The 26,193-nt window shown below is 41.3% G+C and overlaps 1 long non-coding RNA gene across 1 annotated transcript; it reads right to left on the bottom strand.

Annotated features, from left to right (window-relative positions):
• Positions 1-252: 252 nt before the first annotated feature.
• On the bottom strand, positions 253-17,948 carry LOC307188410. Its single transcript, XR_013828929.1, has 5 exons — positions 17,469-17,948; positions 15,995-16,382; positions 13,214-13,421; positions 4,355-4,488; positions 253-487 (listed from the first exon to the last, which is right to left on the bottom strand). It is a non-coding gene; the product is annotated as an uncharacterized lncRNA (long non-coding RNA).
• Positions 17,949-26,193: the final 8,245 nt, after the last annotated feature.

Here is a 26,193-nt window from a genome sequence, read left to right as displayed (position 1 = left end):
TGCAGAGAGGGCGGGGTGACCAGGGAGGGGCAGGGGAGGAGTGAAGACTGGAGGACCACCCCTGAAGCAGGTCAGAGCTGAAGGAAGGCAAACTACTGAATGCTGTCACGTTCCAAGTTTTGATTAACGTCTTTGCCATGACATTCTAATTACTGAATTGAGATTGTGTTTGCAACCTAAAGGGACCTTGGAGTATCTTTTCTATAAGACTGGAGGCAAAAGTATAAGATCTGCCAGAGCTGACATCCCAGGGCAGGGGAAAATTAATCCACTGCATCAAGCTTAAAGGTAAGATGGGTGAAACACTATAATGCTGTGTTTTGTTTATGTCAAAAGTGAGGCTTGTTAAACTCACCAGTCACATGCTGTTGAAGCTGCATTTGGACTCTTGATGATTGATGCACACTTTTTCCAGTGTCTTGCCCACACTTGGGAATAGGTGAAATTCTTCTGCCTTCAGTCACTAGGTCCTGGTCGTGACCAGAGACTGTAGAAGATGAGAATTGTCAGGAATCAAAGAACATTGGAATCTAAAGTAGACAAGGTATACTAGAAGGGCTAGGCGACATTTCATGCCTCCTTCCAAGTTTTTACTGACCACATGGACTGAATGAGATGTGGCCACTCCAGCCACCTGCTTGCAAAGTCCTCTCTTCTTACGTGTCTTCCCTACCCAGATATCCCAGCTGAGTTGCCAGGAGCTGAGGACAAATCCCTTGCCCAGGCCCTCATATTTTGTCTCCATGTATTTTTATAAGACTTTATCTATCACAAGAATTCTGTTAAATAGCTAAAAGCCAGGCTGTCTTGAGAAAGTAGAGACGGAAATTGGTATCAAGATCTAGAGACTGTCTAATACTTTATTCAGCTGGGGGCCATCACAGGTATAGAATATCCCCTAGGTTTTAAAACAAATGCCCCCCACCAAAAAAAAAAAAATTAGAACAGAGTAAGAGCAGAAGAAAAATCTTTGTATTCATCTTCCATTTTTGAACTATTAGGCCCTGAGCTTAAGATATACAAAAATGATTAGGGATTATTATTTTTAAAACGGCAATGGCAAGCTTTGCCTTGGGGCTGGTGAGGCTGCTCCTTGAGCAGCTGATATTAAAGGTAACTTGTTGGTTACATTATCCCAGGATGTCCTCAGGCCACACCAGTCCAAGCCTGGTGGTCAGATGGGAGGCGCCCTCACGGGCTGAGAAGGAGTTGGCCTCCCTACTCCAGACTAAGGTTAACAGAGAGGAGCACAACATCCCTACTGGGAACCAGAGAGGTCCTCCCCTCTGCCGACAAACCAGGCTCTCCAAAAAGCAAAGGAGATGCTAGTGAGATCTTTAGAGCATGCCACCGAAAAATAAGGCCATTTAATCTCTGAGAAAGCAAGGACAAAGAGACCACTGGGTAGTGGGGGAAAATGAGAAAGATAAGTTGCTAAGGGAGGAAAGCGCTCAGGACTGGCTTGGTGCAGAAACACTTGGATCTGCAAATGTCTCCCCTCCCTGGGGGCGCTCACCTGCTGCTGCCTTCACCTGCCACACAAATCTTAGCGTTTTTTGGAGGTTTTTAAACTACTACAATTCAACAAGAAGTTATTAAGCATCTGCTTTGTACAAGGCACTGTGCAAAGTGATACGGAGGCGGCTATGATAAAGAAAACATGAAACCTACCCTCAGGGAACTTTCGGTAAGGGTTAAGACAGGAACAGAAATAATAAAGATAAATACAAGATAGTCTTTGGTGCATGCTATAATACAGGAAGCACAAAGGAGAGAAAGGTTAAAACCAGCTCAAGATAGGAGGAAACAGAATGTTGGGGAAGCCTTAGAGACAAAGCAGCCTCTGAGATGCACACTAAAGTGTATAAAGGATGTCAAGAGATTGGGGAGAGAGGGAAGCAAGATGGAAGAGCTTGTCAGACTGCCAGAGAATACCTGAAATACCAGCACTTCCAACCTGCACTGGACTAACCCATCCTAAGAGGCCAAATGGACAGAATTCCTGAAGACCACAGCACTGGGGGGGCGGGGGATGGAAACACATAATGTATTGTCACTAGGTCATGGGGTAAGAATAGAGCAGAGCATCGGGCCCTGCTCCTTCTCCACCCTTAAAGCGGTTGGTTGTCATGCATAACTAAGCATTTCTTTGGCTCATAATGGGCTAGTCCAGTGCCGTTCCGCCTACTTTCCTGGTGGTGCTCCACCGACCACCACGGTATATGCCAGCTCCTAGAAAAAAGAATGTGGTGACAGCACCTGGAATTAACAGCCTAAATTGTGAACCACTTGCCTTAATCAATTTCACTTGCCCTCCACATCCTTTCACTTTACTTCAATTTTCCAATACTGTCTGCCAACAATCCCCCAATAAGCCCAGTTTATCATTATGTATCACACAGTATCCTTGATGCTTTGATAATACAGTCCCAGTTCAGCTGGAGCCTGGCTCTGGGTCTCCTATTTCAGTCACATTTGCAGTCAAACCTCACACCAGATTCTACTGAGTTCCAAGGGCAGGACTGGATCTCAGACGCAGTGTGAGAGCTGCTACCATCCTGCCCAAATTATTCCTCATTGCCAATGGAGTAATTTTAGATATTTAATTCCATTCTTAATCTCTCCTTATTTGTTTTAAGGTAACCATGACAGAAGATACAATATGCAATTTGGAATCTGCAGGGGTTATCGAAACCCCTTTAAAGAGTCAGCTGAGAAGGGGTACAGGTTGATGCCTTTGCTTTGGAAGGAAATGTGAGATGTTTTATAGAACCACAGTCCTAAGGTCAGAGACTGATTAAAGATCCGAAAACTACAGGTGTCCCCTATAAACGCGGTTACCCAGGCCACCTGCTCCATGGCATGGAAGGGTCTAATATCAGTGATACCTCCCCACAGGGCTCTCCCTGGCCCCGTCTGGTTCGTCTGTCATTGTCTGAAACAAACACTTAATTGCTTAGCTAGCAAATAGTTCAGGCCAGATCATTTAGGAAACACTCTCTGGAAATTGCCACCTTCAAGTAAATAACTGTAAAACTAAAACGATTCCTAATAATAGAAGGGCACGAAGACAGCTTCACCTCCCTCTGCCTCAGTTTCTTCCTTTGTGCAGTGGGGTTAAAATTGGTACCCACCTCACAGCGGTGCTGCGGGGAAAAAATAAGACCAGCAGAGCGCTTAGAAAACAATACATGGCACATAATAAGGGCTCAGTACGCATGCACGCGGGATGAATGAATAAAAGGTCAGCCATCAATCTCTCCGTGGCAGACTTAGATGCAGAATTAATACCCAGCAGACTGCCCGGCCTGAGCCACACGGGGCGATGGAGGCTGACCAGAATCTGATTTCCACTTCTTTGCAGCCAACCAAAACCACACACTGAGAGAAACGGGAAGCCTTTCTAAAGAGAGGACCCTCTCCGGTAACAGCTTCGGCCTCACCTCACAGCCACAGCCACCGCTCTGAGCCGTTGCGGTCTCAACCACAGTGTAGTTGGCAGGCAACTCCAAGGACCACAGCCCGGCAGACACGGTCCCTGCGTGCGCATGCTCCGTGGCCTAGCTCGCGACCCGTAAAGAGACACCAGAGGTCTCGAGAAGTCTCGCGTGGATTCACTCACACACCTTGCGGGGCGGGGGTCAGCCTAGACAGAATTAAGTCGGTAGGATTTAGCTATATCCTTTATGTTTGCAGGAACTATGTATCACTGCTCGCTCTAGGAAGGAAAGCCCGAAGTTCCGAATGTCCTGCATGGGGATAGGATACTTTGCACCCCTCTTCCCTGATTTCCTTGGGACTTACGCCTGGAATCTGGAGATGGAGATGTGACCATCGGGCTCCGCAGAGGACTGCTCTAAGGGAAACCAGAGGAGAACCAGCCTCCTGAAGCTTCCACCACGCGGCAGGCTCCCCCAGCTCTCTTCTGTCAATTAATGCAGCTAAACTTCACAACTGCACATTATTAGAAAATCTCTAGATTTTGATACTAATTTCTATTACTGCTTTCTTAAGTGGTCCAGCTTCTAGCTATTAAGTAGAACACGTGTGGTGACTCTTTTAAAAACTATACGGAGGCTAAGTCTGAGGGGGAGCCGCTAGGGAAGGGGTTTCTGTCGGCTCCTGCTGACTCATCAGGGGGACATGTGTATACCCATTTTACAGATGAAACTGAGTCTCAAGGGAGTTAAATGACATCTGAAGATCACACAGACACTAAGCTTGCAAACCAGGAGGACTAAAACGACTGGCTTCAAGTTCAAAGCTCTCTCCATTCCACTCCACTGTCCTCCACCCCAAGGGTGTCTATGGTTCATGCAGGAACTAAACAAAAGGCAGAACAGAAAGTGATTACCAGATCCTTTGCAGGGGTCTGTCAGGCAGAAAAATGCGAGCCGGAAACACCTGGTCTGTGGTTAGGTGGAGTTCTGCTGATCATTTACGAAGCATGGAGAGGAGCTGCTTGAATTTTTCTCGTGTCTTCTTTGTCTGGCGTGTAGATAGATGGAGGCCGGAGATGGGCCAGCAACATGGTGGCAAGAAGAAAAAGCAAAGCAAGACTTCAGAAGTGGATCTGAGAGAGTTTTCTCTCCTTCTTTCCTCCAACTGGAGGGCACTGTAGTTCAGCAACAAACATGGGGAAGCCAGAAACCAGGCAAGCAAAAGCCCCAAGGCAGACGTCCACTGGAGTCTTGGAGAAGTCTCAGAGGACTCTGGCCAGGTCAGGGTTGGGAGTGTAAACCAGCCTTGGATGAGGCAGCCCTGGTAAGGGAGCCTCCTGCTTCCCAGAGGCAGAGAGTGAGAAGAATGGGCTGTAGAGCAGATATTCTGGGCAGAAAAGAGCCTACAGATGTAAAAGTTGTTTGTATATTCATACATCACTTTATCTATGTTATGATTTTCCTCTGCTAATTGAATTTCTTTCTATAAACTTGCATTTATCAGAGTACTGATAAAAGATTTTCTAACCCCTGCCTATCTGGAGAAGATGCTCTCTGGAATGGAAGAGAAGATAATACACCTGAACTTGGACTCCAATAGTGGTTCTGAATGGTCCACTTGTCCTGGCATGATCCAGTAGAGATGGTACTCAACACTCTTTGCAGACGTTGGTTTTCTTGCCTGGTGTGGGAACGCAGACATTTGCTAAGGCCTTTCCTCCCCCGCAAAATAGCAGCATGAGTTGCAAATGGGACGAAAGCTGCAAAGCTGATGAGTTATTTGACTTCTCCCAAAAAGTGGACTTCTGCATAGACTCATGGAAATGAGTCTGCATAGACTTAGAGACTCATGAAATATGCCATATTCAAATACAGAAGATTTCTTTTAAAGAAAAGCAAGGGAATAGATCATTAAAGTAGGTTTTTTTTTGGGGGGGGGTTGTTTTGTTTTGTTTTGTTTGTTTTTTTAAAGAACTCACAATGAAAAGATAGCCCAGACGAGAGGCTGGCTTCTCCTTGTAGACACTTTTTCTATTTATCTGTATTATTAGAGATTAAAGCTGTTAGGTATGAAGACTGGCCTACTTCATAAGCTGGAGGTCTTGCCTTAAGGGATCATAATTATTTTAGTTACAACCTTCTATGGTATCATAGCTACAGTGTAAGAAGGGAAAATGCCTAGACTTGAGATTTTTTTTTTAAATGACATTAAAAATGTACAAGGTATAAAGTACACAAGGTATGAATTCTAAAATGTGAGAAAAAAAGATGTGTCAAAACTGTGGTAAAACATAGCAGGAAGAAATGAGGAAGGCTTGATCTTGTGCAAACTGGAACACCATTTTCATTACTTTATTATTTCTTTAGAAACTATTTCTTGGGGACTTGTCTGGTGGCGCAGTGGTTAAGAATCCGCCTGCCAATGCAGGGACACGGGTTCGAGCCCTGGTCCGGGAAGATACCACATGCCGAGGAGCATCTAAGCCCGTGCACCACGACTACTGAACCTGTTCCCTAGACCCCGCATGCCACAACTACTGAGCCCGAGTTCCATAGCTACTGAAGCCCACACACTTAGAGCCCATGCTCCACAAGCAAAGGAGCCATGGCAATGAGAAGCCCGTGCACCGCAACGAAGAGTAACTCCTGCTCACCGCAACTAGAAAAAGCCCACACACAGCAACAAAGACCCAAGGCAGCCAAAAAAGAAAAAGTTTAAAAAAAGAAAATATTTCTTTACTATTTCTTTGGTTATTAATACAGTCTGTTAATATCAAAGCAGAAAACACGATGCTGTATTGATAAAATTCCATCTATTTTATTCAGACCCAGGATGGGTCTTTGAGCCCATGTATCCCACTTTGTGTAACAGACAGATTAGGTGAAAATTTGAAGTAATTTGGACGCAGTATTATAAATGTGTAAGGAAGTGTCACTAAAAGTATTTAGGTATTCAGTAAATTATTAGGTGTTCAGTAAATTATTTTGGAATGAGATCAATCTTATTGTAGAGGCATTATCACTTTAAATATATCTGAATTTTCACACACTGAGATTTCCTACAGCGAGGCAGGACTGTGTTTTATAATCTTATTACCTCTGATTGGCTTGATTTTTTTTTTTAAGTCTTGTACAATTTGCACTGCTAGTATAAAACACATGTACAGACCCTGTAAGTGAGAAGAGGATAAACTGGCGGCTACTAGTGTACAATTCGGTACATTAACTCACCCCTGATTTCAATTTTAGTCTAATAGAATGAAGTCACAGCTGGATGGAGAGAAGAGTGGTTTCCTGCCAGTCACTGTAGCTGCCGAGTCAGAAGAGAAAGGAACCACTCGCTCCCTCATGGGAAGAAGGGCTAAAGTCCCTTCATGTCACACAGAGCCACAAAGACCCACCTGCACGCCAGCCCTATGCATTATTTAAAATATATATACAGTTGTGAATAGCAAAGGTCCAAAATAATATGGGTTTCAAGAAAGCAATTTATTTCTCACACATAAACAGGCAATTCAAAACTCTCTGGAGGCTCCTCAATTATCTGGGAATCAGGATGCTTCTAGACTTTCTCTGCTCTATCACTGGGAAGTGGCTGCCATCCTCGTGGTCCAGCACAGGAGACCAGCAATCATTCCATTTTTTCAAAAAGTATTGCATTATAGAAGAAAGACTATGGAAGGAACTTCATGTTGTTTTCCAATATCTACTCTCCCTTTCCAAGTAATTGCAAGTCACTTGGACGCTTAGGATAAAAATTCCATTCCCAGTCACTGTTGTAGCTACAACTTCTGGTAATGAGAGGTGAGAGAGGAGAGATTCCTGGCTGTGTCATTAAAGGCAGTGGCAGTGTACCATCTCTTACTGCCTTTTCTCCATCGTGGACAACGAGGTCAAAGGCCACCGGGACACCCAATGGAGCCACTACACCAGCCTTGCACTGCCTGTTAAGGCTTTTACATGAGAGAGAAGTCAACTTTTATCTTTTCAGCCACTGTCATTCAGGTCTCTGTTAAATGCTGCTGAAACTAAGGCCTCCTTAACATATCCATCTTAAGGGATATTTCATAAAGGGGAAAAGGTCACTATTTACCAGCATCTAAGAGTCTCACCCTAGCCCTTTCATTTTCACATTTAATAAACATTTATCAAGCATCTCCAGTGTTCCAGACAGTGTTCCAAGCCCCTGGGGCAATGCAGCATGAATGTGCCCTGATCCTTCCCCGAAGGAACTTACTATCAAATAGAGGAAAGAATTAAGGGAGCAAATATGACTGAATGCTGGTAATATGCCAGGCACTGCTGTAGTTGTTTTCACATGTTTTGTCCTTTGCATCTCACAAAATTTCTATGGCATCCTCATTTTATAGATGTGGACGTCATAGCTCCAAAGGGTGATAGAATTTACTCAGGGTGACACCTATAACAAGTCATGGAATCAACATTTAGGTTTAGATTTCTAACTCATGAGTCAACCAGTGACCAGGCTGCTTCTTGGACGTGCATACAAGAAGCAAGAATTCAAGGCTCCATGTGATAAGGGCCAAGCACTTCAAATGCTTCAGCTGATGTGTCACTAACTCTTCTTGAGAGGTCACCCAGCCATTATAGCTTTCTCACGGTCACTGTGTGTCCTGGACCAAGCACAAACTTATTCTTCCCCTTCTGTAAGGAATAGTAAACACACTTAGGGCCACTCCATCTCCATCATGGGCACAAAAGTGTCACTCTATAGCTCCCATCACTGTGACTACATCTGCATTTTATCTTCTTTTCTCACTGCCAAAAAACCAATTCACTAGATAACTCCCTTCGTGACCACCATTTTTGTCTGCTCATCTAGTTTGGACTCCAGACTTTTCCCCTCTGGGCATTTCTCTCTCCATATTCCACATAACATAATATAGCATTTAGAGCCTGTATCCTCCTTCATCCAAATGGGCTTATTGTTCCCAATTGACCCTAAAGCATATAAAGCAGCCTGTCTAGACATTTATAGAATTATATCATCTCAAATCATATCACACCTTCTGCTAAAATTATCCAGCTCTTATATCATCTGCAGAGGTAATCCAATGTTCAAAATCCCAGACAACCAGAATGCCTAAGTGGGACTGGAATTTTTTTGTCAGTTGAAGCATTTATATGTGTTCTAATTATAATACCAACTCAATGATCACCCAACACATGGGCAAAGCCTGGCTTGCCTATCCATTTTGAGGTTAGTAAGAAAAGATGGCAAGCCCCTCTTATATGACAGGAGGACTTGTCCCAGATAATTATCTGAGTTCAGCCCAGCAGAGTTCTTCGCCAGCAGTAGCTTTGAAGAAAGGGGCTGTGATCCCTTATGTTATTTACGGTAAAGTAACACTAGCTGATGAAACTGACAGCCCCCAGATCTCACTGGTGTCGCAAAATAAAGGCTTATTTCTTGCTCACATCATCTTCTGACTGAGTTTTTAGTGGCCAGGCTTCAATGAGGTGGTTGGAGGACACAGGCTCCTACCATCTAGTCGGTTCCTTAGAGTGGTTCCTCGGCATTTGGCCCAAAACAAGGGATGTTGTGCTGCTGTTTAATGGTCAGGTCTGTATATCACATCATGTCCACCATGTTCCAGTGTCCAGAACCCAGACCCCATGACCCAAACCTAACTGCCAAGGAGGCTGGGAAACATAGTCTTCCAGTGTGTCTTGGCCAAGGAATGGGACTGGAGAGCAAAGAGCCAGCCTCTGCCTCACCCCTGGGGAGAAGACACTGAAGGCTGGCTGCACCACCCAGGTCAGATGGTTGGCATGTAGTTGCTCACTCCCCTGATTGGCTGGATGCAGTTATGTCCAACGCACATGAGGCACTGGCACTCTGACACGGAAGGAGGGGTAGATCTTGGCCGTGAATTTGCAACTACTGGATGCTGTGTTTTCAAATAGGCTTAGGTATCTGTTGGTATCCCCGCCAGCCATTTCCTACCCACCCTCACTGCCTTTTCCCAGTTCTGGGAAGTGGAACACTGAGTATCTTTGCCTTCTACCTCCCCAGATACAGAGAAGACCTATGAAACTTTATCCTGATAAGAGGATTTTACTCCAAGGGTATGACTTTTGTTTGGAATAAGAGTGTCCTATCTTCAGAAGGGATTCTCTCCCAAGACCATCAAGAAAGAAGCCTTCCCAAAGTGTTGAATCCTTATTAGAGTTGTAGTGGCAGATAAGCCCAAATGTGTATTCTTCTGGAACTTGGGAGGAGAAGCAGCAGTGAACTCAGCATTTAGCTGTGGTTGTATGGAAGTCATTATGGGCATCAGGTCTGTTCACAAATATTAAGGTTCTCTTTCCAGAGACAGAGTAAGATTGCACTTCCCTAACACCTTTGATGTTAGCAGGGCTTAACCTGGTCAATAAAATGTGAGTGGAAGTGACCTACCATTTCCAGGGAGCAATTTGAGGAGCCAGTGCTTGACTTGTCCTGTCCCTTCTCCTTCCCCTCCTCCCCTCGGTGACGATCTGGTGATAATTTTTTCCCACAGGCAGTAGTCCTAGAGGCTCTTTTCCATAGAAACTGTGTCAGCCAGTGTCCCTCAGTTACCACAATAATCAGAGGCCCCTGATGACTCTCATTGGACATGTAGCCATGAGAGAAAAATAAACTTTGCTTCATTAAGCCAGTTGGAGATGGTTTGTTACCCAGAATAACCTAATGGGACCCAATAGATAGAGGTCTCATAGTTTCTTTTTTTTCTTTTTTTTTTTTTTTTGCGGTACGCGGGCCTCTCACTGCTGCGGCCTCTCCCGTTGCGGAGCACAGGCTCCGGACGCACAGGCCCAGCGACCATGGCTCACGGGCCCAGCCGCTCCGCGGCATGTGGGATCCTCGCGGACCAGGGCACGAACCCGCGTCCCCTGCATCGGCAGGCGGACTCTCAACCACTGTGCCACCAGGGAAGCCCCATAGTTTCTTTTTAGGACATACTCTTTTTCCATTTACTTTTGTCATGAAAAAATTCATGCTTGCAAATTGTAACATACACCACACCTATCTGATTTTTTTAAATGGGTGGTACGTAACTACCCACGTAACTACCACCCAGCTTCAGCAACAGAACATGACTAGCACCTCCAGATCCCACTGTGACTCTCCTCCATTGATTGTTCCTCCTTCACCCCCAAAAGATGACAATTATCTTATTTTCTGTTAAATTCATTTGCATTTCTTAATCATTTTATCTCACATGTATACTGCTTAGTTTTGCACATTATTTAACTTTATTCAAATGAAATCTTATTGTATGTATGTTCCTGGAACTTGCTTTTTTATCTAATTTTATGTTTTTAAGATTCATCTTTGCTGACACATGTGGTTATATTTTATTCACTTTGCTGCAGTTGCATGAATGTAACAATATGAATTTATCCCTTCTCCTATTAGATGGCCACCTGAGTTTCCTATTGGGAATTTTTGCCATTAGAAACTATATTAATAAGAATAGTCTTGTATATAGCCTAATGCACGTATAAAGGAATCTCTGTAGGGTGTACACCTAGGAACAGAAATGCTGAGTTGTAGAGTATTCACATGCTCTACTTTACTACATAGGGTCAAATTGTTTTCCAAAGCGGTTGTACCAATTCACACTGCCACAAGCTTGTATGAGAGTTCTCTCTGCCTCATGTCCTCGTCAGCACTTGCTATTGTCAGCCTTTTCTTGCTTGGCCCCTCTGGTGGGTGTAAGATAGTATCTTATTGTGATTTTCGTTTGCATTTTCTTTAGGGCATACTTTCATCACATGTGGATTCAAGAAACCAAGGTGAGAAACCATTCAAAATGATTTGCCACAGGTATTCCTAACCACCAGATAAACTTCACAAGCCAGGGCCCTTCATATAGAAGAGGTCAAATAATTGAAAAAGGCACAATTATTCATTTTTGGACTTAGAAAATACCAAAGGGCTTATGCTACTCTTTGTGTTGTAGGTTAACCAACTGTTTCATAAATGGCTCCTTTTAGGAGCATTATCTAAAGCCATGGGAAAAGCAAATACATTTCAGGGAAATTATAAACATTTCTTTTACCTTACCAGATAAAGAGATTCAGTATAAATCCTAATGCACCCACTTGGCTGTACACAATTTATAGCAGATGAAGAGTTTGAAACACTTTCGTGTAAACAATCTAGATTTTTTTTGGAAGGTTGCTAAAAGGCTGTTTGACACTCTTTGTAAGTGGGGAGCATCTCAGGGTAAGAACTGGTTCTGGATAATATCAGAATTCATTTCCCACTGGCAAAGCAGCTCCATTAAGCACTGTTTTCATCTCTGAAGCCTTTACTTTTATGTAATGTTTACATCATTGACACCTTCTGTTACCGAATCCCTAATATAAACAAGGGATGTAATAAGCCCTAATGTATTTTAACAAAATTTTAAGAGATGTGGCTATGGGATGAGGACAACCAAATAGAGTACAGATTAAAGCAACATTTTTATAACACCTCAATGTCATATGATAGTGACAACTCTATAATCAAGTCCAGGAGAGAAACATTCTCCCTGTGTTTATTCATCAATTAGAATTTGATGAACTCCAAATGTCATCTGACCAGCCAAATTCTGTAACCCAGCCTTTCAGTAGAAAATTAGAAATTCAGCCGTACTGGAAGAGAGATACAAAAAGAAATTTACTTTGCTCCATAATATCTACAGACTCATGGCAACTGTGAGTTTCATGAACCACAGCAATAATACTACATGAAAAGCAAATCTTTGCAATTTACCACCTTAATGCAACAACATAAGAAGGCGATCCATCCATGACCAAACTTTGCCTGACTAGTTCAGCTGAAATGGTTATTTGAAAGTCTGTATAGTAACTGTGTGACCAAACTAGATAGAAGGGGTGGTTCCTGATTAACTCTCATCTCCATGTTTTTGTTCTCTGTGAGGCTTACTGGTGTTCCATGGCAAAGATGCATGAGTTCCAGGCAGCAACAGTGATCATTCTGGGCTGAGGAAGGCTGGTGTACCGGAGAGCTAGGGCTTAGATAAGTGCTACTTAGATAAGTGTGGCCCATGGACCGGTGCATCCCATGAACTCATTGTTACCAGTCTCCAAAAAGAAAGGTCTACAAGCTGAGAGTAAGTGTTTAAAACTTCTGTAGCAAAGGACATTGCTGCAACAGCCCAGGGAATGATGACTGAATTCGCCTCATTGAACAGGATGTTTTACCAAAGAATGAGTTAGCAGCAAATTAAAAAAACTAAAACAGAACTTGTCTTTTGCCATAGATAGTTTGAGAAGCACTGGTTTAGGGGTATTGTTAAAATGCATATCCTTTTTTTTTTTCTTTTTTAAATGCATATTCTTGATCACCGATCCCAGAGATGCTGATTCGGTAGGTCTGTCAGTTTGCATTTCCACAAAGCTTCCTGGTGATGCCGACGCTGCTGGTCAGAACCACACTTTAAGAAGCAATGGTCCAAGACTTTCCCATGTTATCGCCTTCTACCCTCTCGAGGACTGGCACTAGGGTGACATTCTCCTGAACTGTTAGAGCTTCCTCTTTTACTGTTTGAGAACTTTGCCAATGCATTAACAGCCTGCACATGCTGGGTCTCATAACCATAGCAGGCAATGCCTTCTGGAAGTAGACATGGATTATAACTGGCATTGGTACTAACCCGAATTTTAAGGCATACTCATAAAAGAGGAGAAAGGCTTGATCTCTGGTACTGAGAACCAACAGTGCAAGCTGCTCAAGTAACTTTTTGACAACTCACCTGAGTTTCTTTGTTGCAGTTTCTGGAACACCAGCCGATCCAAGTTCTCTTCAAAATGAATAAAGCCTTGCACTTAGGAAATTAACTGCCTCTGAATGCAGTAGTCACCTTCACTCCTTCTGCGAATACTTAGGAAGAACAACCCAGCAGTTCCTGGGCCTCCTCAAGACTTCTGTCAGCATCACCGCCACAGAAATGCAGAAGATTTCTGCAAGGCAATTCCATTGCTAAGTCAATTATCACAGGATGTGGCAGGCTTTTAGAGAGATTAAACTGCCCTTTCTCCTGAAAGAAAATGACGAATTCTCAAATGGGACCCCTCTAATACCCATTTGCTCAGCTATAGTGTACTCCTGTTGGCCAATTACCTAGTTTGATCCACATTGTGTGAATAAATGCCTTAGAATTCTGGGAAGGGATGCACAATTCAAAGAGCTGCTTGTGCACGGAAAAGGGGCCAGCGTCCTTGGAGGAAAATGTTCTCCAGAGTCTGAGAGATTGAATCTAAATCGAAGCCATTTAAAGAAAGTTCTGAAAGGGTAAGTTTTAAATTCTGAGTGTATATTAATGGCAGTGGTTCCTTTACTTTTGATTTAGCTGCAACTAAATATCTGTGTATGTACTCCTGTGCCTCAGTTTCCTCATCTGTAAAATGGGGATAATTTACCTCATAGAATTGTGGTAAGGATTACATATCCTTGAATGCATAAATGTCAAGACTTGAAAATAGTCCCTGGTTCATAGTAAGTGCTACATAAAATTTCACAGGATCTCATAGTTACAAAGGGTCTTAGTGAGTTGGTGCACATCCACCCCACCTTACACCACTCCACCCCCACTCCTGGTAATTTGCATCCCCTAGCCTTGATATGAATATTATACATGCTGGGGTACACTGGTAAGAGTATATGCCAACTCTGTCCAATAGAAATATGAGTCACATATGTAATGTTCAAAGTTTTTAAAGTAAAAACTAATTTTAATATTTATAAATTTAACCCATGCATCCAAAATATTATCATTTCAACATTTTATCAATATAAAAATTATGAATGAGATAGTTTACATTTTTTTTCACAATAAGTCTTCAAAATGTGTTTATTTTTCATTGGGAATATTTAGTAAGTATTTAGAATTCATAAATACTACGTTTGAAAAAATACCTTCAAACATACTTGAAACTGAAGTGAGTTTTCTAATAACTGAATTTAATTTTTTCAGCTTAAAATTAAATAAAATTATAAATTCAGTTATTCAGTCGCACTGGCCACATTCCAGGTACTCAAGAGCCACGTGTGACCAGTGGGCACCATATTGGATAGCACAGGCGCAGACTTTGAAGATAGGCCTGCCACTTAATCATATGGCCCTGGGCAAGTTATAACTTTTCTTAGCCCCAGTTTTCTGATTTACAATTTACATATTGTTGTCAGTTATTAAATTTACATATTTAGTAATTGACAACAAAACAAAATATAATATCTACCACAAATTGTTCTGTTCAGTATTTGAGGTAATACATCAAAAATGTATAGCACGGTGACTAATAGGTTGTAGTAAATCTTCAATGAATTGTGAGTATTTTTTCCTTAACATTTAATTAGGAAAAAATTGAAACATCAAGAAAGCTAAAGAATTGTACAATGAATCCCCATATACTCACTACCTAGATTCTACAATTGTTAACATTTGATTACATCTGCCTTATTGCATTTCTATCTATATATCCATTCATCAGTCCATCTTACTTTCTCATGTATTTCAAAGTAAATTACAGACATCAGTGCAGACACCCGTAAAACTCCAGCATGTGTATGATTAACTAAAGTTCAATATTTGTCTCTTTTTCTTTCTTTCTTCCTTTTTCTTTCCCTTTGACTTTCTGTCTTCCTGCCTTATTTATTTCTAGATGAAATATGTATACAGTGAAATGTACAAATATTAGATGAACCATTGGATGAATGTTGACAACGCATATATCCTATGTAAGCCAAATCTCTATCAAAATAGAGAACGTGTCCATTATCCCAGAAAGTTCCCTCATACCCCTTCCTCATTAATCTTAGCCCTCACTGCCCTGCTCTCCTCCCCGGCAATCATTGTTCTGGGTATCTGCTATAGATTAGTTTTGCCTAATCTAGAATTTCAAATAAATGGAATCATACAACATATAGTCTTTTGTGTAAGGCTTCTTTCACTTAGCGTAATGTTTCTGAGATTCATACATGTTGTTGCATGTCTACTCCTCTTTATTACTGAGTAGTAACTGTGGCTCCTTTTAATCAAGAGAACTCCTGACCTGACCCACTCCCCTCCTGCTCCAAGCAGCCTATTCCATTCTTTCACAGCTCAAAAAATTCTGCATTCTGTCCATCCAACATGGATCTTACTAAAGCTTCCAGCTTTTGATGCTAGCTCAGCTGCTTAGAATTGATGAAAGAAAGTACTTTTTCATGTGAAATTCTTTAAAATTTATGTAGTTGTTAAAGAAGTTCTTCTGAGCCTTCCATGGAGAAGGCCAAACCTTCCTAATTCCTTCAACTCTTTGTACAACCACATTTTAGGTTCTTCCAACTTCCTAGTCTTTCTCTGTGTACATACTTATTTGTTTTCTTGTTTACTGAATATCTCCCCTATTGAACTACAAATTCCATAAGGCAATATCATGTCTATTTTATTCACTAATACACACCTAGCACCTAGTACAATGCCTGGCAATTAGAAGGCTCTCAACAAATATTTGTTGAATGAATATGTGAATAAAAGAAAGAAGGAACTCACCTTTAAGCATGTTTAATTCTGTCTGTATTTTAGTATATATGGGACAGCAGGCAGATGTTGGAGAGAGGCAGATCCAGGAGCTTGAAGACAACACCAAATTCCAAGAGACACACCTCAGGGAATGCAGCAACCAAGTGCACTGACTTCATTCCTGGCCAGTAGTACAACCTTGAGTCCTTGTCTCCATTGCTTTTCTGGTGAGTTGAATGGATAGCCTAGACCCAAATCTGAAATTTCCCTTTAAAACTAAAATCAATTTGCTACATGGCCCTAGAGAAAGAGAAAGAGGAGGAGAATTCCACCCTCATGCCCCTCTCCGTCATGGCTGAGATTGGATTTTCTTGCCGTTTGGGAGAGAGGGAGCCTCAGAGATGGATTTGATTTGATTCTGTAAAAATAAACAAAAATTGCATTTATTAAGCACTTGAGATGATGCAGTAAGACTTATAAAGCCAAAGAGGAGAGAAGAGAGGAATAAGAGAGAGAAATAAAGGTGTATCAAAGGGAGGAGAGAGAAAAAGAAGAGAGAATGAGGGGAATCAAGACAAAATGTGCCAAGAGTTCAAATGGAAACCCACAGGCATAGATCTAAATAATGAAGAGACTTAAAACAAGTTAAAGTGTTCAATGATACGTAGTGCACACCCTTCCTTGACAAATACATATTCACAACGATAGAATGAAAAACTTTGTTTAAAACTATGGTTTTCGTATGAAGGAAAGTCAACAAACTCTCAAAGATGACTGGATTTAATTATATTGTGCACGTCTGAGTGTTTTCTTGATGGGCTAGTGATGTTTGACAAGATCTCTCTCATTAATTCACAGATATGTTCCGTAAAATTTGTTTTTCTTGCCTTTGTTTCAGCAAAACACTAATTACATTACAATCAACACTTTCATATGTTTTATGTTCTCTTGACAGTAATGCTAAAATAGACACATTTCTTGAAATATTATAGTTCTAAGATAATTTTTTAATTATTAATTTCTATGTAGAGAACATTCACTCTGCTAGGGCAGTAGTAATGGGAGTTTTTAATAAAATTCCTTTATATATCATGAGCAAACATTTTATTTGGGTGTGTATAATAGATTATTGTTACCACAAAAAATTACAGAATATTTTAGTTTCAACATATAAATTGTCATATCATGGTTTTCACCACCTTTTAAAGCAATGTCTAGAGCCATGTAATAATGTTAACACTTCTCACATTGTAGCTAGACCCACATCTATACAGACTAGTAGTAATTGGGAGTATTTAATTTTAGAAAATGTTCCTCATACTCCACATACCAGTGCTCTGAACACTGCTCTAATGTGTAAATACCTCTGGAACCACAAAGAGAAATAAGAAAGTGGATGCTCAGCAGTACTGGGAAATGATATTTGATCACACGAGACTCCATCACATTCATGCTATCAGAGAGAAATTATATGACAAGTTAATTAATTTGTCTTTTCTCTTACCTAAGAGCTTCTGCCGCCCAAATCTTTTCCCACACTCCAAAGTAGTGCTTGTTTCTGATGTAAGTAGCAGTAGTACAGCTGTAAGACTTCATGGCCTTTGGATGGAGTCACCTTTTTTATCTTAAGAACAAAGGGCAAGGAATGAGAAGTAATTCTCTGGAGCCTGAACGGTGTTCGTTCTGAGGGTGGGTGTTTAGGTGGTCCCAGCACTGACCACTGGGTCCCAAGAGACAGAGATGCTCACGTGCTCTTGAATGAGTTCATTTATGTCTCTTTGTGATAAGCAGGGCCCTCTAAAGTGTGAGGGCAGGGAAGGACCCCTTTTGTCTGGTGCAAGCTCAGTACTGAGAGGAAGGGGGAAAGAAGAGAAGGAAAACGACTAAAAGAAAACAGATGAGAAAGAATCGAAAGCTCCCTCTCACACCCCACAAGAAATTAAAGCTTCTGTCCTTAACAGTCTCAGTCAAAAATACCCCAAGGCTCAAGAGCACACAATGAAAAACTGTCAGCTCACCTACATTCAAAGAGCTTCCATAAACAAATACATATAAATATGTACATATATACCTTATATAATTATATGACATCATTTAAATATATAAATATGTAAATATATATTTCCTTTTCTTGTTTCTCTATCTATAGCAAATGGGATTATTTTCTTCTTCCCAATTCCTTCTGCTTTCACCCTCTTAGAAGCTCTCCACTGATGGAGTTTCTGAGGGAGGCAGGTGTAGGATGGTGGAGACACAGACATCATATTTGGCATTACTGGTTCCCAGATTTAGGATTTCAGAGAACAGTAGGAAGTTTTTTGGTGGAGGTAATTTTAGGAATCTATATGGAATTGACCATTTGCCAAAGGGGAAGGGTAAAATAGGCCACTGAAAATTGACATCAACAATCTGTGATTTCCATCAATTCAGGAAAAAGACATTTCTAATACATATACACACAATCATGAAGAACATATACTTAGATTAAAGACGATTTCTTTAAATTGATTCATTTTTAAAAACTTATTTTTGTATTTATTTATTAATTTGTCTGTTTGTTCATTCACTTGTTGCCAAGATTTAGTGAAAGCCTCATCAGGAACATGGACTTATCCTTGGACCAACTTTCAGGATCCAGTGCCCGGGCGTGTTCAACCAGGCCGACCCAGTGGAGCTCTTGTAAGGTCTCTGCTGAAGGACACTGCAGAGCTCCGATACCGCAGGACACATTTTTTTTGTGAACAGGTTGGTGAGGAATTTATTACCAAACTGATAGAAGTGTAAAAATCATTGAGTATGCATTCGCTTCAAGACATCCCTATGATTGCATCAGCTAATCAAGATGGTTTTGGCTTATATAGACATTAAGCATAAGAAAACAGTAGTATATTCATCTAAATTGAACCAGGTGCTAGGGAAGGAAAGAGAAAGGAACACAGATGTTGCTGTAAGAAATATGGCCAGGTGAGCAGCACAAACTTTGTGCTCCGAGGGCCCAGATGACAGCTGGATGACAACAGTCCCAGAAGAATGACTAAGGGCTTTTTGCTCAGCCTGAAAAAAAAAAAAGAATGTTGACAAGTGGCTTATAATCCCCTCTAAAAAGGAGGTCTGGTGTGGAACTATGTGGTCTCTGGACAGAACTGCCAGGGAGTGGCCGGCCACTGAGCTCCCACTGCTCCTCTGTAGAGGTGTGAAGACCTAAGGCATCCCAGGTTACAAGGCAAAGGCACACTGGTCTCCTAGGATAACAGGGCTCTGGGTGCAGCCCACAGGTGCGCTTTCGTCATGGGGAAGAGGTGAAGCAACTGATCACGGGCTGTCGAGGTCAAGTTGGGTAGACTGATCACGCCACTTACTGGTTTTAGACTTTGGGCCAATCCCTTCACTTCCCTGAACCTCCATTTCAACGCATTTAAGTTGGGCTGACGCCACCTGCATATCTATGTTACTGCAGGAATTAAATGTTATAAATGCAGCAACCTACTCAGCAGATATTGTTTCTTTTTTAATGATATATATTCCTACCTGAATATGAACATCCCATAATTTAATTCTCTCAAAATTTCTATAGGCCCATCATCTCATAAAATGATTACCACCAGCAAAAAATAAGGAAGAGGAAGTACATGCCCATCATCTTGGAAGACGAGTTGTCGCCCAACGGCTATGTGCATCTGCGAAGGCCTGTGACACTCCAGAACTCCCTGGGCCTCCTCTGTGACACTCCAGCCAGCCCCAGCATCGTAAGCCAAGCACGAGGATTCCTGGTACAGGAAACAGCCCGACTCATCAAGGAGAACATTCAAAGAATGGCTATTTGCTGGGCCCCTTTTCCCCTTCTGTCCCTACTTGCCAGCTCACGACAGCTGAGCTGTCCTATCAAACACACACTAGCTGCCTTCACACACATGCAAAAAAATCAAACCGGAGCTCCCACTCTACAGCAGAGCCAGACTCCTTCCATTTATAAGCAGCAGCCCAACAGGCAGGCTTCATTCTGTAACTTGCATTTCTCAGCAAGCCTTACCAGAATAGAGATGTGTTCATACTTGCCTGTCACCCAGATTGCCACTTCAAAAAGAGAGTGATAGACAAATATGGTGCAACTCGTTTATAACATTTTCCCATGTTTAACTTCCAAATTTGAGTCTTAAACACAGTTGCCAAAAGCAATTTTTTTCTAAATGCAATATTTTTTTTTCTTGGTCTCCTAAATGGTAACTGAATTTTTTTCCCTTACTGTTTCTTCTTAGAGGCCAAGAGTTTTTCACTCCCGGTCTGCAATACCCTGCCTGGGCTATCGCCCAAATGGCTTTCACACTTAAAGTGAGAAAGAATTAAGTGCTTCTGCGATTGAAAAATGGTTCTGTCTGCCTTGGAGTCACAAAGCTCTTTTTTACTGAACTAGTGCTTGGAGACTTCAAAGCTAAGTGTACCAATGAGCCTATGATGGTGCCAAGAAAGTAACTAGAGAACGAAGAAAATCCCATCATTTCTCTTGCAGGAGCACATCCAGGTCTATTCACCTAGTTTTTACCCCAAATGTTTTTGGGGAGGGGATTTTCACAGCTGTTTTCCTATGAATTTAGTACAACCTCAAAAATTGCCATTTTTATATCATTTCCACACCAGTAAAGCTCGTTGTTGACCACATTTTCATAATACGTTAGTTAGAAGATTTCACCTGTGCTTCCAATAGGGTATTGAACTTACCTTAATGCAAGGAAAAGGCAGTTACACTGATCTCTAGCATTGATTATTCTTTTGAGAGGGCTAAACGAACCCCTTGCAGGACACCTGGTCCTGGCTAAAATGTCCATTGAGACAGTTGGCCCATGATTCATTAAATAATACAAACATTTAACTTTGTTAAAATTTTATTTACATTATTTTTATTGTAATTGGAGAGGAAGTTTGGATTTCACATTCATTCTTGTTCTTCCTCATCATGAAGTTCAGCAAGGTTACTCTTAAATTGATAAGCAATTGCTCTTAAGTATATACCCACCTGATTATTGGCTTTGCGTTTGTTTCATTTGTGAAGAGTTTTAGTTACGTGAATTTGATTTTGTCTGTATTACCGTGAAGTTAGTGGCCATATTTGAGTGCGACCACCAAGAACCTGGGTGATATAAATCGTTCATTGCTTTGCTGTTCACCTTGTAACACTTCAGTACATCTCCAAATGAAGGATGATGTACTACCACCAGCTTCTGAAATGTGGTATGCCAGATTTCCAGTGCATTGTTTGTCCTGTTGCTCAGTACTGATGTATGAACATTCCTAGTTTCTGGTAGAAATCTTGGAGCTTCTGATCTTCTTCTGCCTCTTCCATGCCTTCTATGAACACATATCCTCTCAACATAATCCACTAGGTCACCTAAATTTTCTTCTGCATTCTCCACAATGTACTCAAAAGTTTCACTTACATCTTCTGAAGGTACAAATGGAAGTCCAAACAACTTAGATGCACACTTCTGGGTGTTAGTTTCCATTCTCATGTACTCGTGTGTTAGACCCAAAGAAGATATTTTTTGCCAGAGTGATGGTGAAGAGTGAAACAAGCATCCTTTTACTTGTGCATTTGGTAGGAGTAGTCAAATCGCATTCACATTTGCAATCTCAAAACCCCTCATGCATGTATTTTTTCAGATGATTTTCCCTTATAGGTTATTACAAAATATTGAGTATGGTTCCCTGTGCTATAAAGTAGGTCCTTGTTGGTTATCTATTTTATTTTTTTAACATCTTCACTGGAGTTTATTTACAATGTTGTGTTAGTTTCTGCTGTATAACAATGTGTGCGTGTGTGTAAATGAATCACTGTGCTACACACCTGAAACTAACACAACATTGTCAATCAACCATATTTCAATAAAAAAAAAAACCATCATGCACAATGAAGGGTTAGTGTCAAGATTTCTTTCCCGTGTAAATATAAGTACTTTCTCAAATATGTATCTTCTCGCCTTTTCATTGTTAGTGCCTAAATTAATGATATAGTATAACCCAATTCCACACTGTGCACAGGAAATAACTGAGGGAACTGTGTTGGTTGCCATCTTGAAGATGCCATCACTGAATAACGTGGAACTGGCACTCAAATATCGAATATTGTCAAAGTTGTGTAAATAAGAATTCTTTTATCATCTTGAGCACGGGAATTGTGCATAAGAAATGGTTCTCTGCGTGTGGTCACTTTATACTCTTCTGAAATTTCAATTCCGTGCGATGAAGTTGGGTTTGGAGGTTGACGTCTGCTTTGAATTCTATTTACTTGCCTCTTTAATGAATTTCTTTGTGGTAGCATTAATGGGACCTCTTCATCCTGGACGTTATGGAGATTTCTTCAAAGTACCTGCAACGTTGTTGCATTTCATTCCTTCTGAGCATCCTTTTAACCTCTTCTGGGTTTTCCTTACTTCCCCTTCAACACCAACATTGTGTTGATGTTTCTCTGTCCCATCTTGGATGATTATTTTATCCAAATCCTGACAAGTTGTACGCTGGGCTCTGCAGATTCTCCTCTCTTCATAGCACCAAGTAGCTTTTACTCCTATCTCTGTTAAAGGAATGGAAATGGTAAAAACCATTATAATGCGACATTGGCTTTCCTTCTTGTAAGTATACTATTTCTGCCATATTCTACTGAGAATTTTCAAATAAAGATGTCATATTGCAAAGCCACAGAAGAAGTGTGTGTGTGTGTGTGTATTTTCTTTTGTGACTGTCTGACCAGTGGTCACTGGTTTATTGGTAGGGGAAACCTTACTAATGTCTTATGGATTCAACACCTGGTTTGCCGGGCAGGATCAGCCAGTAGGCAGGCACCAGCTGAGGGCGTGGCGGCAGCTGAGGGTGCGCGCTGATGGGCAGTCACTCCCACTAAAACCTCTCCAAAGAGAGGTACACACTCTTTGAGGTCTACCATGATTGTACCCGTCTAGGACATCCATTCAAGGGAAACATCGCCCATTAACCCTGGGCGACAGGATAGCTGTAGGGGGGTTAAGTAGATGCCCAATATCCCCCTCATGGTGGTTCTTACACTGGACAGCTGTGCGGTAGGAGAGCCATACCTGCCCTCACTCCTCCCGAAAAAGCTAGCTTCTCTTAAAGTGTTTATATCAACACGTTCTCTGCCCATTTTCCAAAGCGGCCTGACCAAGCTCCTCCTTTCAAGCTTTGCCCTTATTGAGCAAACCAGCCACATCCAACCAGATGCCCATTAGTTAGTACCATTAATGTATTAATAGCAAACGCATTAACGTACCTTTCATCGTGAGATCCATCCTTGACTTGTTGTCCTCTGTGCACTTCTCTAACTTAGGACCTCAGTTTACACAGTTAACATAAATCCCGCTCTTCTACAAGATTTGGACCCTGACCCATCTACCTAGCCCCGTGTGCCACTACCAGCTACACTATGGAGGCAAGAAACATTATTATTGGCAATACAGTCACAACACAATTACTGGACCAATAAAACATGATAGTACTTTTTATGTACTATTCCTACAAACCAAAGTATAAATAAACATTATGGGATATTTGAACCCTGGGACGTCTTGTAAGCATGGATGTTTTGACAGGACCAAATTTCAAGGACCTTTTGTCATGGCCAAGTTTCTCAATGGACGTTTTGGACAGGATCAAATGTCTGCTAATCAACAAATCTCTTTACAGCTCAAAAGTATACATTATCCTGTAATCTGGGTCTTTTACAAAGCGAGCTTGCCAAGGGGAAGAAATATTTGAATTAATTTCCTTAAACATCCTTAACTATTTCACTAAGCATTACTTACTGTTTTGCCCCTGTAATGGTAACCTTATGAATTTTAAATTTTGTTTAAGGCCAACCTTAGAGCTGTGGATGGTGGCCTAGTACATCTTTTAGGAGTTTGCCCATTTGAAATAAATTCCAGATTTTAGTTTTTTTTACTGTGTTTTCTTTAAAAAAAAAAAAACAAAAACAAAAAACTGTAAATATTCGAGTTATCATTTCCTTTAAGTGTTTCCCCTTACATAACTTTTAAGTAAGTCTAATGATGTTTTACAAAAGCAATTTAAAAAATTCGACAGGGACCAGTGAGGCCACTAAACAGTAAAAAAGTAGAGATAAGATCTTGTATTTGAAACTGAGAAAGGGACAGCCCTGAAAATCATAGAGTAGTCAATTTAGTTTTCATACCTGGAAAATACTAGAACAAATCATCAAAAAATCAATTTGCAAACACCCATTTGCTCACAGAATACTAGGTAATAATCAACATTGCTTTGTGAAGAACAGTCTTGTCAGAACCATCTAATTTCCTTCTAAAACAGAGTGACAGGCCTGGTAGATCAGAGGGATGAAATAGATGTAATAGAGCTTGAATTTTACAAAGCTCTTGATTCTGTCTTCCGTGATATGCTTATCAACAGATGACTTCACACCTGAAGAAATGTGCTATACAGGTTTACTGGAAAGCACGGCTCTTAGCGTTCCAGTGTTCAGTTGGTGGTGGCTGGGTGGGGTTGCGTGGGAGCAATTTGGTGTGATACTTGGCACAGGAATGAGTTGCTCCTGGACCCTTCACTATGCCCACCAGTCCCAAACACAGTGCTAGCCTGTGCCCCACAACACTTGTCCAACGGAGGAATGGCAGTACGATAGCTGCTGCTTGGTGCATCATCCTGACTCTAAGAGGAATGGGTGGTCAGAGACCAGAATGTTGGAGAAGAAGACGACTTTCCCCTCCCTATGAAGAGCCAACTCTCTAAGGACACCTGAGACAATAGAGGTATGGAATTTACATTGTTTGGGATAGATTCCATTAAAAATTATTTTGACAGGTTTTATAAATATGTAGAAATGACACTATACATTTTATTTTGGAGAAAATCAAACCTCATAAACTCAAATGTAAAAATTTGAACAGAAACAACCATGTTTTCTCATTTGCTTGCCATCTTGGCCACACCAATCCATCTAAATTGGGTCCTTAGGTCAATAGATGCCAATTGTCACCACTGCAATTGACTATTCCATGGATGAGCTTCTGATCCAGACTGAGCCTTCAGAGTCTTTCCATAGAATTGTTGTGAACTAGAACTCATGGAGTTTGAGATTAGTCAGCCTCTCCTTTGTTAAGAACATCCATTGGACCAATGCTTCCCACCGTGAGGAAAAGCCAGTCTGTCCTAGAAATAAAAGAACACTCAGAGAGCAGCAGATAAGGGTGATGGGACAAGACCTGGCAACATTCAAGCCCTGATTCCAACTGTTCCTGAGACGCAGCTGCATCTCTGCCCTTCTGCGGCTCAGTTCTTCAAACCTTCAGATTCTCCTACCCAATAAACTGCTTTTGCTATGCCTTTTCAGGTTGGGTTTCTGTCGTCTGTAACCAGATTTCAAAAAAATTACCACAACCAAAATCCTTTTCAAAAAAATCGTTGATCACATCCTCAGATACTTAGAGTAAAATCATAGAAATTGTATTTTTGAGTCAAAGCTAATATACATTATTAAAATGATTGAAGCACATTTCCCAAGTCTTTCAGAAAAGTTTTATTAATTTCAACCCTCATCTGCAGTACATGAGAATGTACTATTACCTACCTCTCTCTAACACTGGATTTAAAAAAAAATATTTTCCAGCTTAATAGGTGAAAAATATTATCTCCCTTTCATTTTTCTTTATTAGTAATTTGGAGGGAGATCAGAAATGAAAAGTGATGCAAAGAGAACTGAATTAATGGAGGAGAAAAAACATCAAGAAGAACCAAGCTACAGAGAGCCTGCGTACTAGGTATTTACTGCTGTGTAACAAACCACCTCAAAGGTAGGTGGTTTAAGGCAGCACAAATTTATTATGTTTCTATGGGTCAGAAATCTGGGAGCAGCTGAGCCGGGGGGTGATGGTTCAGGGTCTCTCATGAATCTACAAATAAGATGTGACTGGGGCTGGAGGATCTGCCTCCAGCCCACTCACAAGGGAGTAGCCAAGGACCTGAGATCTCATCACATGGGCCTCTCCACGGGGTGCTCACAACATGGCAGCTGGCAGAGTAAGTGGTCCAAAGAGGCAGAGAGAGCAAAACAGGAGCCCCTGTGAATTTCATAACCTCCTGTAACCTAATACAACATCACTTCTACACAGTCTACTGGTTACACAGATGGATTCTGGTTAGTGGGGGGAGGGCGGCTACACACAGGTGTGAATACCAGAAGGTGGGGATGATCG

The sequence above is a fragment of the Stenella coeruleoalba genome, assembly GCF_951394435.1.
Source record: "Stenella coeruleoalba genome assembly, chromosome: 7".
Lineage (NCBI taxonomy): Eukaryota > Metazoa > Chordata > Mammalia > Artiodactyla > Delphinidae > Stenella > Stenella coeruleoalba.
Note: the sequence above shows the minus strand (reverse complement) of the source record. Positions and strands in the feature narration are given on the sequence as shown.